Genomic DNA, 10,095 nt, shown 5'->3' with positions numbered 1-10,095 from the left:
CCGTGGGGATAAACACAAGCATGCGGTCCCCGGGCTGGAACTGCCTCAGCCTTGCTTATCAGTTATACACCCTTGCCTGTGCCTCCTGTGCCCTGATAAGATGTGCCTTCACAATAGACATCACTTTTGCAACTGGGCGACATGCACTACGATGCTACGGTGGCGTGACCTTTGCTTCTCAGGTTTCCTTGGTGATGTCTAGGAACCCTCGCGGATGTCGACCATACAGAAGCTCGAATGGAGAGGAGCCAGTGTAGGCTTGAGGAACATCTCCGATAGTCCCAGTCTCGACCGTCCTCTATGACCTTCTTGAGCATGGCTTTTAAGGTCTTATTGAAGCATATCTACTAGGCCCTCTGTCTGCAGATGGTAGACTGAGGTTTGCAGCTGGGCAATCTGGAGGACCTTACACAGCTCCTTTATCACCTTACTCATGAATGGGGTTCACTGGTCCATCAAAATCTCCTTTCGCAGGCCATCCTAGCAGAAATATGGACACGTTCCCGGGCTATGCTGTTGGCCGAAGAATTCCTTAGTTGTACAGGCTCTGGGTAACGGGTCGCATAGTCCATGACCACTAGAATGTATTAATGCCCCCGTGTAGACTTAACTAAGGGATCTAATAGGTCCATGGCAATTCTCTCAGATGGGACCTCTATAACTGGTAGTGAGACTAGGGGATTTCGGAAGTGAGAAGAGGGAGTGGTTATCTGGCAGGACCTACAATAATTTAGGATATCCTGGTATCATCTGGGCCAATAGAACCTCCACATTACCCTCTTCTGAGTTTTCTCTACATCCAGATGTCTCCACAAAACATGCGAATGGGCCATGTCTAAAACTCTCCTCTGATATGGTCCTGGAACCATCAGCTGCTCCACTATCTCGCCTCCCCTCAGTTTCGTCATGCGATGCAATAACTACCCATTAGCTGCAAAGTGTGGGAACCTGGTGTCTGCCCCCAGCTCTTGAGCAACCCCATTATAGATGGTAACATTGTCAAACACCCCCGTTAAGATAAGGTTCCTAATTTGAGCAGTCCCAAAGTTCTCTCTGGACACTTCTAACTCAGGGAGGTTGGGCTCCTTGGTCACTGTCTCGTCCTCCTACCCGGCAGGGACACACCGGGGAAACTCATCCATTTTTGATTCCGATGGGATTTCCTCCTGAGGGATTTTGCTTTTGTCCTAGACACTTGGTATGACCACCTTTTGCCACAAGTCCCAAAACAAGGAAAAATCCCACCTATCATGGGTTTACCGCGACAGAGAGGAGCCAGAAGACCGCAGCGTCTGATTCCTCCCACTCCAGCACTCATTTGAAGCCTTTCACCTCTTCACAGATCTCTTACTCGGCGTATTTGGTGGTCAGGGTTTCATCAGGATGTTCGGGAGTATGTAGCCGCCTGCAATGTCTGTGCGCGTTCTAAGACCTCTCATACTCGTCCGTCTGGGTCTCTTCAATCATTGGCGATTCCCAGTAGACCGTGGATGCATTTATCTGCCGATTTTATCACTGATCTACCTGTGTCGGCAGGGAATACTGTCATTTTGGTGGTAGTGGACAGATTCAGTAAGATGTCACATTTCATTGCTCTACCTGCATTACCTAACGCCAAGACTTTGGCACAAATTTTCATCAGAGAGATTGTAAAATTGCATGGGATACCTACCAATATTGTTTCTTATCGGGGGGTGCAATTTATTTCCAAATTTTGGAGGGCGTTTTGCACTCAAGTTGGGGATCCATCTGTTGTTCTCTTCAGCTTTTCACCCGCATTCCAATGGGCAAACTGAACTTGTTAACAAAATCTTGAAACTTATCTTAGGTGTTTTGTGTCCGAGAATCAGGAGGATTGGGTTATTTACTTAACTCTGGCTGAATTTGCGGTGAATAATCGCTGTCATGAATCTACCGGTAAGTCCCCTTTCTTCGGGGCATATGGGTTTCATCCTCAGTTCAGCTGATCAGAGACGTGTGGTGGGTCCGGACCTGTGTATTGGTGACTTGGTGTGGTTGTCCTGTAAGAACATTAAGTTGAAGGTTCCCTCTTGGAAATTGGGTCCCAGGTTCATCGGTCCTGATAAGATTGTGGCCATCATTAACCCTGTAGCGTTCCACCTTGCTTTGCCACCCACCTTTAGGATCCATAATGTGTTTCATCTGTCACTACTCAAAAAGTATGTTGCATCTACTGTACCATCACCAGCTTACTTTCATTTAGCCTCTCAGCTGTCCAGTGTTAGCCATTCCCCGCTCCAATATATACTGGGCTCTGGCTTGGAGTCATTGTCAGAGCTAGCATTTGCTGCATGGCTAATGGAGGGAGAGGTCTACTTATGAGAAGGAGAGTTGGAGCAATTATTTGTGACAGTTGTTTGGTTTGTATGCATGGAAATTCCTTATTCCTTCTCCAATTTGGTTTATCCCCCTACCTTCACACTCCGGTGCTCTCCTCTGTTATATGTGAGTGAATATTTCATGTGCCTGGAGTTTTCTGTTAACCCCTGGCTGTGTTGCCTTGTCTGTTGGGTTGGTGTACTACGGTGAACAGCCCCTCTTCCCCGAGTGGGGGAGGTGAACAGTCTGAGGGCTTACTTAGGAGTTATGGCAAGGGCAGAGGCCATGGCATCCTCACCTTCAGAGGTATCCCGTGGAATAGGGCGAGCTAGGGCGCCCCCTAGTGTTAGGGACAGTGTAGGAGCCCCTGATCCCTGGTCACCTGACAGCTGTGTCGTGACACCACCTCAATATCACCGGGTGTATCAAGTCCTTGACTAGCCGACGTCATGGGACTGGGCACCACAGTCTGTTCCCACGGTTACTCTGGCCACAGGGTAGTCCTTGTCGTCTCCATGTACACAGCGGACACCCACGAATTTGGCAGCGATCAACTGGTGGGGAAGTGTAGCACTGATCAGGGTCACCAGACTTCCTGAGTCTAACAGTCCAACTACCATTACCCCATTAATTGACACGGCACACGCCTGTGACACCTCGCCAGGTTTACAGTGCACACTACAGGCCGGATAGGCATAATAGGAACAACGCCATCCTAGGCTGAAGTCAATTGGTTCAGGGGACATATGACACCAGACGGCTATGTGTCCAGGATTGTGACATCGCCAACAGACCACCTTTTTAACAACAGCCTTTGGGGGACCCTCAGCGAGATTGGAACGTCCCCCCGTTTGTGGCTCTAGACCCCCTTCGTGGTGAGCTCGCCCCCCTTTGGGTATTCCAGTATGGGGAAATTATGATGTTTGGTTTCTTGAGGGATTTCTCGACAACCTGGTACCTCTTTACTGGGCCAACCAGGTCGTCTGTGTTCCGAGGGTTGTCCTGGGCAGTCCAGATCTGTACTGTCTTGAGAAGGGAGTGAATGCATCTGTCCATCACCACACACTTGACCATCTGGGCAGGAGTAGAAGACTCTGGCTGCAGACTTTGCTTCTCTTTTGGATTAGATGTAATAAGTCAAACTTCTAAGAGCAAGGGGGTTTGTCGCCAGCATACGCCCAGTGGTGCACTCGTTGGGCTCTAACCGACATAGTTAATCCCAGATAGAGCAAATTTTCGGGCCCCCTTGAGACCCCGCCCAGGCTCCAACCCAGCTCCGCCTCCACAACTCAAACCTTCCACGGTTCCACCGCCCTCTCTCGGAAAAACTCCACTTCTGCATCACGTCCTCACCAATCACACATTAACTGTTTCCATCGAACACCAGATCCCATACAGAGCAATCAGCTTTTGTTTTGGCCAAAAGATTTTTTTAAGCTGCCAACCCAACAAGGAGACTCTTTTGGCCGGGCCCTACTCTACTCTAACCTATTAAACATTTCTTAAAGTATCCAATACTCCTCCTAGGTATATTTTTATTTATTTTTCTTTAAGGGAATATGTCGCATATATTTTTTAAAATGACTAATAATACCACATGCAAGGGACAAATTCCATCACAACATGGCCGGACCACATATTACCACCTCATAGTGACCAAATAATACCACATGCAAGGATCAAATACAGCCACACCATGAGCAGACCACATATTACCACCTCATAGTGACCAAATAATACTACATACAAAGAACAAATATCGCCACACCATGACCAGGCACATATTACCACCACATAGTAACCGAATAATACCACATACAAGGAACAAATATCGCCACACCATGACCAGGCCACATTTTAGCACTGCATAGTAACCAAATAATACCACGTGAAAGGAACAAATACCGCCACATCATGACCAGACCACATATTACCACCACAGTTACCGAATAAAACCACATACAAGGAACAAATACTGCCACACCATCACTAGACTAAATATTACTACCTTATAGTGACTGAATATTACAATACTGATCATTAATGTTGAGCGAACATGCTCGACACTGCTCGGTACTCGCCCAAGCATCACGCTACTCGGAATGTTCGGCGAGCACTGAGCATTTCCGGGTTACTCGGGCGGGAGCTCTGGTCTCCGCCCTGCATGTTTGGCGCTCTTTACAGAGCCAATGAACATGCAGGGATTGCCAGCCAGTCACTGTAATGCCGCAGCCATGCTGTTTGTGGGCATTACAGTGATTGGCTGGCCGCACAGCGTCACCTCCCAGACGATCAGCCCGTCATGATTGGTGTGTGTGGGTGTCTGTGCGTGTGTCTGCGAGTGTGTGCGGTGTCTGTGCGATGTGTGCGGGTGTGCGCGGTGTCTGTGCGATGTCTGTGCGATGTGTGCGGGATGTGTGCGGGTGTGTGCGTGCAGGCAGACATAGGCCGATGTGACACTACTACTCCCATCGGCCTATGTCTGTCCCCGGTCCACTCGTGCCAGCAGGATCAGCTCGATGGGAGCAGTAGTTCCCATCAGCCTGATCCTGCTATATAAATTGCCCTACTGTGTCCCCAATAAATTTTAAATACATGTCATTGGTGGCCAGTGGTTACCTACAATAAATTAGTTCATACATTACCTGTCCCCGCAGATCGCCACCTAAAATAAAGTAAAAAATAAAAAACTACACCTATACTCACCAAGACACCTAATTCCCCGAAGCCATCGATCTCCTGTAATAAAATATAAAATAATAAACCACAACCTTATCCTTACCCCTCCGTAGTAGTCCACGAGTGTCCCACGAAGATCTCCAGTTCAGAGCAGCCACATAGAATGTGACCGCTCTGAACCGCTGCCGCCGCTAGAATGACGGGGTCGTAAACTAAGAATTAAATAAAATTGTGTGTTTTATTTCTAATAAATTATTTTTTTCTGTGTGTAGTGTGTTTTTTCTTTTTAACACTTTGTAGGTTAGTAATGGGGGTGTCTTATAGATGCCCATCATTACTAACCTGGGCTTCATGGCAGCTGGCGCTGACATGAACCCCAACCCTATTACCCCACTGCCACCGCACCAGGGCAGCGTGGAAGAGCGAGGCTAAGCGCCAGATTTGGCGCACAAATAGGATGTGCCAAATCTGGGGCGGCTGAGGGCTGCTGTTTCTAGCCTGGGAGGGGGCCAATATTCATGGCTCCCTTCCTGGGCTATTAATATCAGCCCCCAGCTGTCTGCCTAGCCTTTGCTAGCTATTAAATAGGGGGTACCCCACGTCATTTTTTGGGGGGGTCCCCCATTTTAATAGCTAGTAAAGGCTAGGTATTCAGCTGGGGGCTGATATTAGTAGCCTGGGAAGCTCCGTGGGTATTACCCCCTTCCCAGGCTTCAAACATCTGCCCCAGCCGTCTGCTTAACCTCCGCTAGAGACTAAAATTATGGGGGATCCCACGCCAATTTTTTTTTAAATAAATCCTTTATTTTAACACTAAATGACATTTGAGGAGTTAATAAAGATGCAGTCCCTAAATTATTATTTATTTTTCCCAAAAATTTTGACGTGGGCTTTGCCATATTTTTGTATGCCAGCCAGGTACAGGATCCAGCTTCTATGAACGCGCCATTTTCCGGGGTGGCTGCGGACTGCAATTTGCAGCGGGGGGGGCAGAAAGCTTGGGCCTCCCTGCGCTGCAGATTCCAGCCCCCAGCTGCCTAGTTGTACCTGGCTGGACACAAAAATAGGGAGAAGCCCCACGTATTTTTTTTTTAATTATTTCATGAAATTCATGAAATAATTAAAAAAAAATTGACGTGGGGCTTCACACTATATTTGTGTCCAGCCAGGTACAGCAGGCAGGAACGGGCTGCCCCCAACCACCAGCTGCCTATTTGTACCTGGTTGGACACAACAATATAGGGAAGCCCTTTTTTTCTTAATTATTTCATGAATTTCATGAAATAATTAAAAAAAAAAAATATGTGGGGCTTCGCCCTATTTTTGTGTCCAGCCAGGTACAACTAGGCAGCTGGGGGCTGGAATCCGCAGCGCAGGGAGACCCAAGCTTTCTGCCCCCCCGCTGCAAATTGCAGTCCGCAGCCGCCCCGGAAAATGGCGCGTTCATAGAAGCGCCATCTTCTGGCGCTGTACCCAACTCATCCAGGGCCCTGGTGCGGTGGCTCACTGGGTAATAAAGGGGTTAAGGCCAGCTTGGCATTATCAGCTGGCCCTAAGCCCGAAATTCATGGGGTCACGCCAATATTAGACATGACCGCCATGAATTTCTAGTAAAGTATTTAAAAAAACACAACACCCAGAAAAAAGTCCTTTAATTGAAATAAACACACAATTCTTTATTGTTCTAAATTAAACCATACTTACCATCACGCCCATTCCAGCTGAAGCCAACGATCTCCTGCAATAAAAGAAAAATAATAAAGCAACATCATCCTTACCTTTCCATGGTTCCCAGGACAGCTTCAGCTCTGCTACATCAAGATGACTGGCTGGACCGCAGCAGAACGCTGCCATCCAGCCTGTCATCCCGCAGACACTGAGAAGCGCAGGCTTGCTTGCGCTCCTCAGTGTCTTGATGTGATGGCATCCAGATGAGCCGAGTTCATGTCCAATGAACTCGGCTCACCTCATGCACGTCACTGACAGCGTGGGAAAATTCTCCTGCACTCAGCGCTTCAGCGTGAGAATTCTCCCACGCTGTCAGTGACGTGCATGAGGTGAGGTCATGTCCAATGAACTCAGCTCACCTCATGCACATCACTGACAGCGTGGGAAAATTCTCCTGCACTCAGCGCTTCAGCGTGAGAATTTTCCCACGCTGTCAGTGACGTGAATGAGGTGAGGTCATGTCCAATGAACTCAGCTCACCTCATGCACGTCACTGACAGCATGGGAAAATTCTCCTGCACTCAGCGCTTCAGCGTGAGAATTTTCCCACGCTGTCAGTGACGTGAATGAGGTGAGGTCATGTCCAATGAACTCAGCTCACCTCATGCACGTCACTGACAGCGTGGGAAAATTCTCCTGCACTCAGCGCTTCAGCGTGAGAATTCTCCCACGCTGTCAGTGACGTGCATGAGGTGAGCCGAGTTCATTGGACATGACCTCGGCTCATCTGGATGCCGTCACAGCGAGACACTGAGGAGCGCAAGCATGCCTGCGCTCCTCAGTGTCTGCGGGATGACAGGCTGGATGGCGGCGTTCTGCTGCGGTCCAGCCTGTCATCTCGATGTAGCAGAGCTGAAGCTGTCGTGGGAACCATGGAAAGGTAAGGATGAGGTTGCTTTATTATTTTTCTTTTATTGCAGGAGATCGTTGGCTTCAGCTGGAATGGGGGTGATGGTAAGTATGGTTTAATTTAGAACAATAAAGAATTGTGTGTTTATTTCAATTAAAGGACTTTATTCTGGGTGTTGTGTTTTTTTTTTAACTTTGACTATGGGGTTAGTAATGGGGGTGTCTTATAGACGCCTCTCCATTACTAACCTGGGCTTGATGTCAGCTGGCATTATAAGCTGACATCAACCCCAGCCCTATTACCCCACTGCCACCGCTACAGGGCAGTGGGAAGAGTGAGGCTAAGTGCCAGAATTGGCGCATCCTATGGATGCGCCATTTCTGGGGTGGCTGACGGCTGGTGTTTCTAGCCTGGGAGGGGGACAATATTCATGGCACCCTTCCTGGGCTATTAATATCAGCCCCCAGCTGTCTGCCTAGCCTTTGCTAGCTATTAAATTAGGGGGGACCCCACGTCATTTTTTTGAGGGGGTCCCCCATTTTAATAGCTAGTAAAGGCTAGGTATTCAGCTGGGGGCTGATATTAGTAGCCTGGGAAGCTCCGTGGGTATTATGCCCTTCCCAGGCTTCAAACATCTGCCCCAGCCGTCTGCTTAACCTCCGCTAGAGACTAAAATTACGGGGAACCCCACGCCAATTTTTTTTTAAATAAATCCTTTATTTTAACACTAAATGCCAAGTACAGTCACCAACACTGGCACTGTACTTCTTATATATGTGACTGACATGTTTATATCTATCTAATCTATGTATGATTCTCTATTCCTTCTATTCTAAATTGTCAGGTACAGATGCTGAATTGCCGGCCGGCTTTTTTAAAGAGACGGTGCATGAAAACACTGTTATATTTTTAAATAAATCCTTTATTCTAAATGACAAGTACAGTAACCAACACTGTCACTGTACTTATTATATATGTGACTGACATGTTTCTATCTATCTAATCTATGTGTGAAGCTCTATTCTTTCTGTTGTAAATTGTCGGGTACCGGTGTATGCCGCTGATGAATTGCCGGCTTTTCGCGTAATACATTCTACATTATTCTTAGTTGTTTTCCTTCATGTAGAATTAATCTACAAGGAAAGAAAGGGTTTATTTTCATTCCGATATTTGTGTCCCATTGACTTGCATTGGTTTCCTGTAACGAAATCGGCGATATCCGATACTTTTTGGGTATCGGTCCGATCCAATCCGATACGATATTTCCTGATATCGGAAGGTATCGCTCAACACTATCCATAACATATTTCACAGGAAAGCACTTTCACTTTCGTTTTTGAACGTTTTATTGTGAGCCCGTAAAAGTGGCTTAATACCTCTGACCACGTTGTTGACAGCAGTGACCTGGGGGTCAGAAAGGCTTCCTGGGGCGATCCCCATGCTGTCCCCATGTCATTTGAGCACTGTCACTATTTTTTTGGGCACTTGTTAGGCTTTTAAAAGACTGCCGGGGGAGCCGCCGCAAAAATGCTCGAGTCTCCCATAGACTAACATTGGGCTCGTTGCTCGGGTCGAGCACCCGAGTATCACGGCGAGCTTCGAGCACCCGAGCATTTTAGTGCTCGCTCAACACTACTGATCAATAATGAAAAAAAAATCACAATACTAAGTGGCATTATACACAGGAGCTCTGTATATAGTATATAGTGTACAGGTAATACAGTGATCACCAGTGACATTATACACAGGAGCTCTGTATATAGTGTACATTGTACAGGTAATACAGGGATCACCAGTGGCATTATACACAGGAGCTCTGTATATAGTGTCAGTGCACAGGGAATACAGGGATCACCAGTGACATTATACACAGGAGCACTGTATATAGTGTCAGTGTACAGGTAATACAGTGATCAACAGTGACATTATACACAGGAGCTCTGTATATAGTGTCAGTGTACAGGTAATACAGGGATCACCAGTGACATTATACACAGGAGCTCTGTATATAGTGTATAGTGTACAGGTAACAGCGATCAACAGTGACATTATACACAGGAGCTCTGTATATAGTGTATAGATAACAGTGATCACCAGTGACATTATACACAGGAGCACTGTATATAGTGTCAGTGTACAGGTAATACAGGGATCACCAGTGACATTATACATGGGAGTTCTGTATATAGTGTCAGTGTACAGATAATACAGGGATCACCAGTGATATTATACACAGGATCTCTGTATATAGTGTCAGTGTACAGGTAATACAGTGATCACCAGTGATATTATACACAGGAGCTCTGTATATAATGTATAGTGTACAGGTAATACAGTGATCACCAGTGACATTATACACAGGATCTCTGTATATAAAGTATAGTGTACAGGTAATACAGTGATCACCAATGACATTATACACAGGAGCTCTGTATATAGTGTATAGTGTACAGGTAATACAGTGATCACCAGTGACATTATACACAGGAGCTCTGCAT

This window comes from Phyllobates terribilis, unplaced genomic scaffold (assembly GCF_046119375.1).
Source record: "Phyllobates terribilis strain yellow unplaced genomic scaffold, ASM4611937v1 Scaffold_11__3_contigs__length_659146591, whole genome shotgun sequence".
NCBI lineage: Eukaryota > Metazoa > Chordata > Amphibia > Anura > Dendrobatidae > Phyllobates > Phyllobates terribilis.
The sequence above is the reverse complement of the archived record's forward strand: the minus strand, read 5'-3'. Positions refer to the sequence as shown.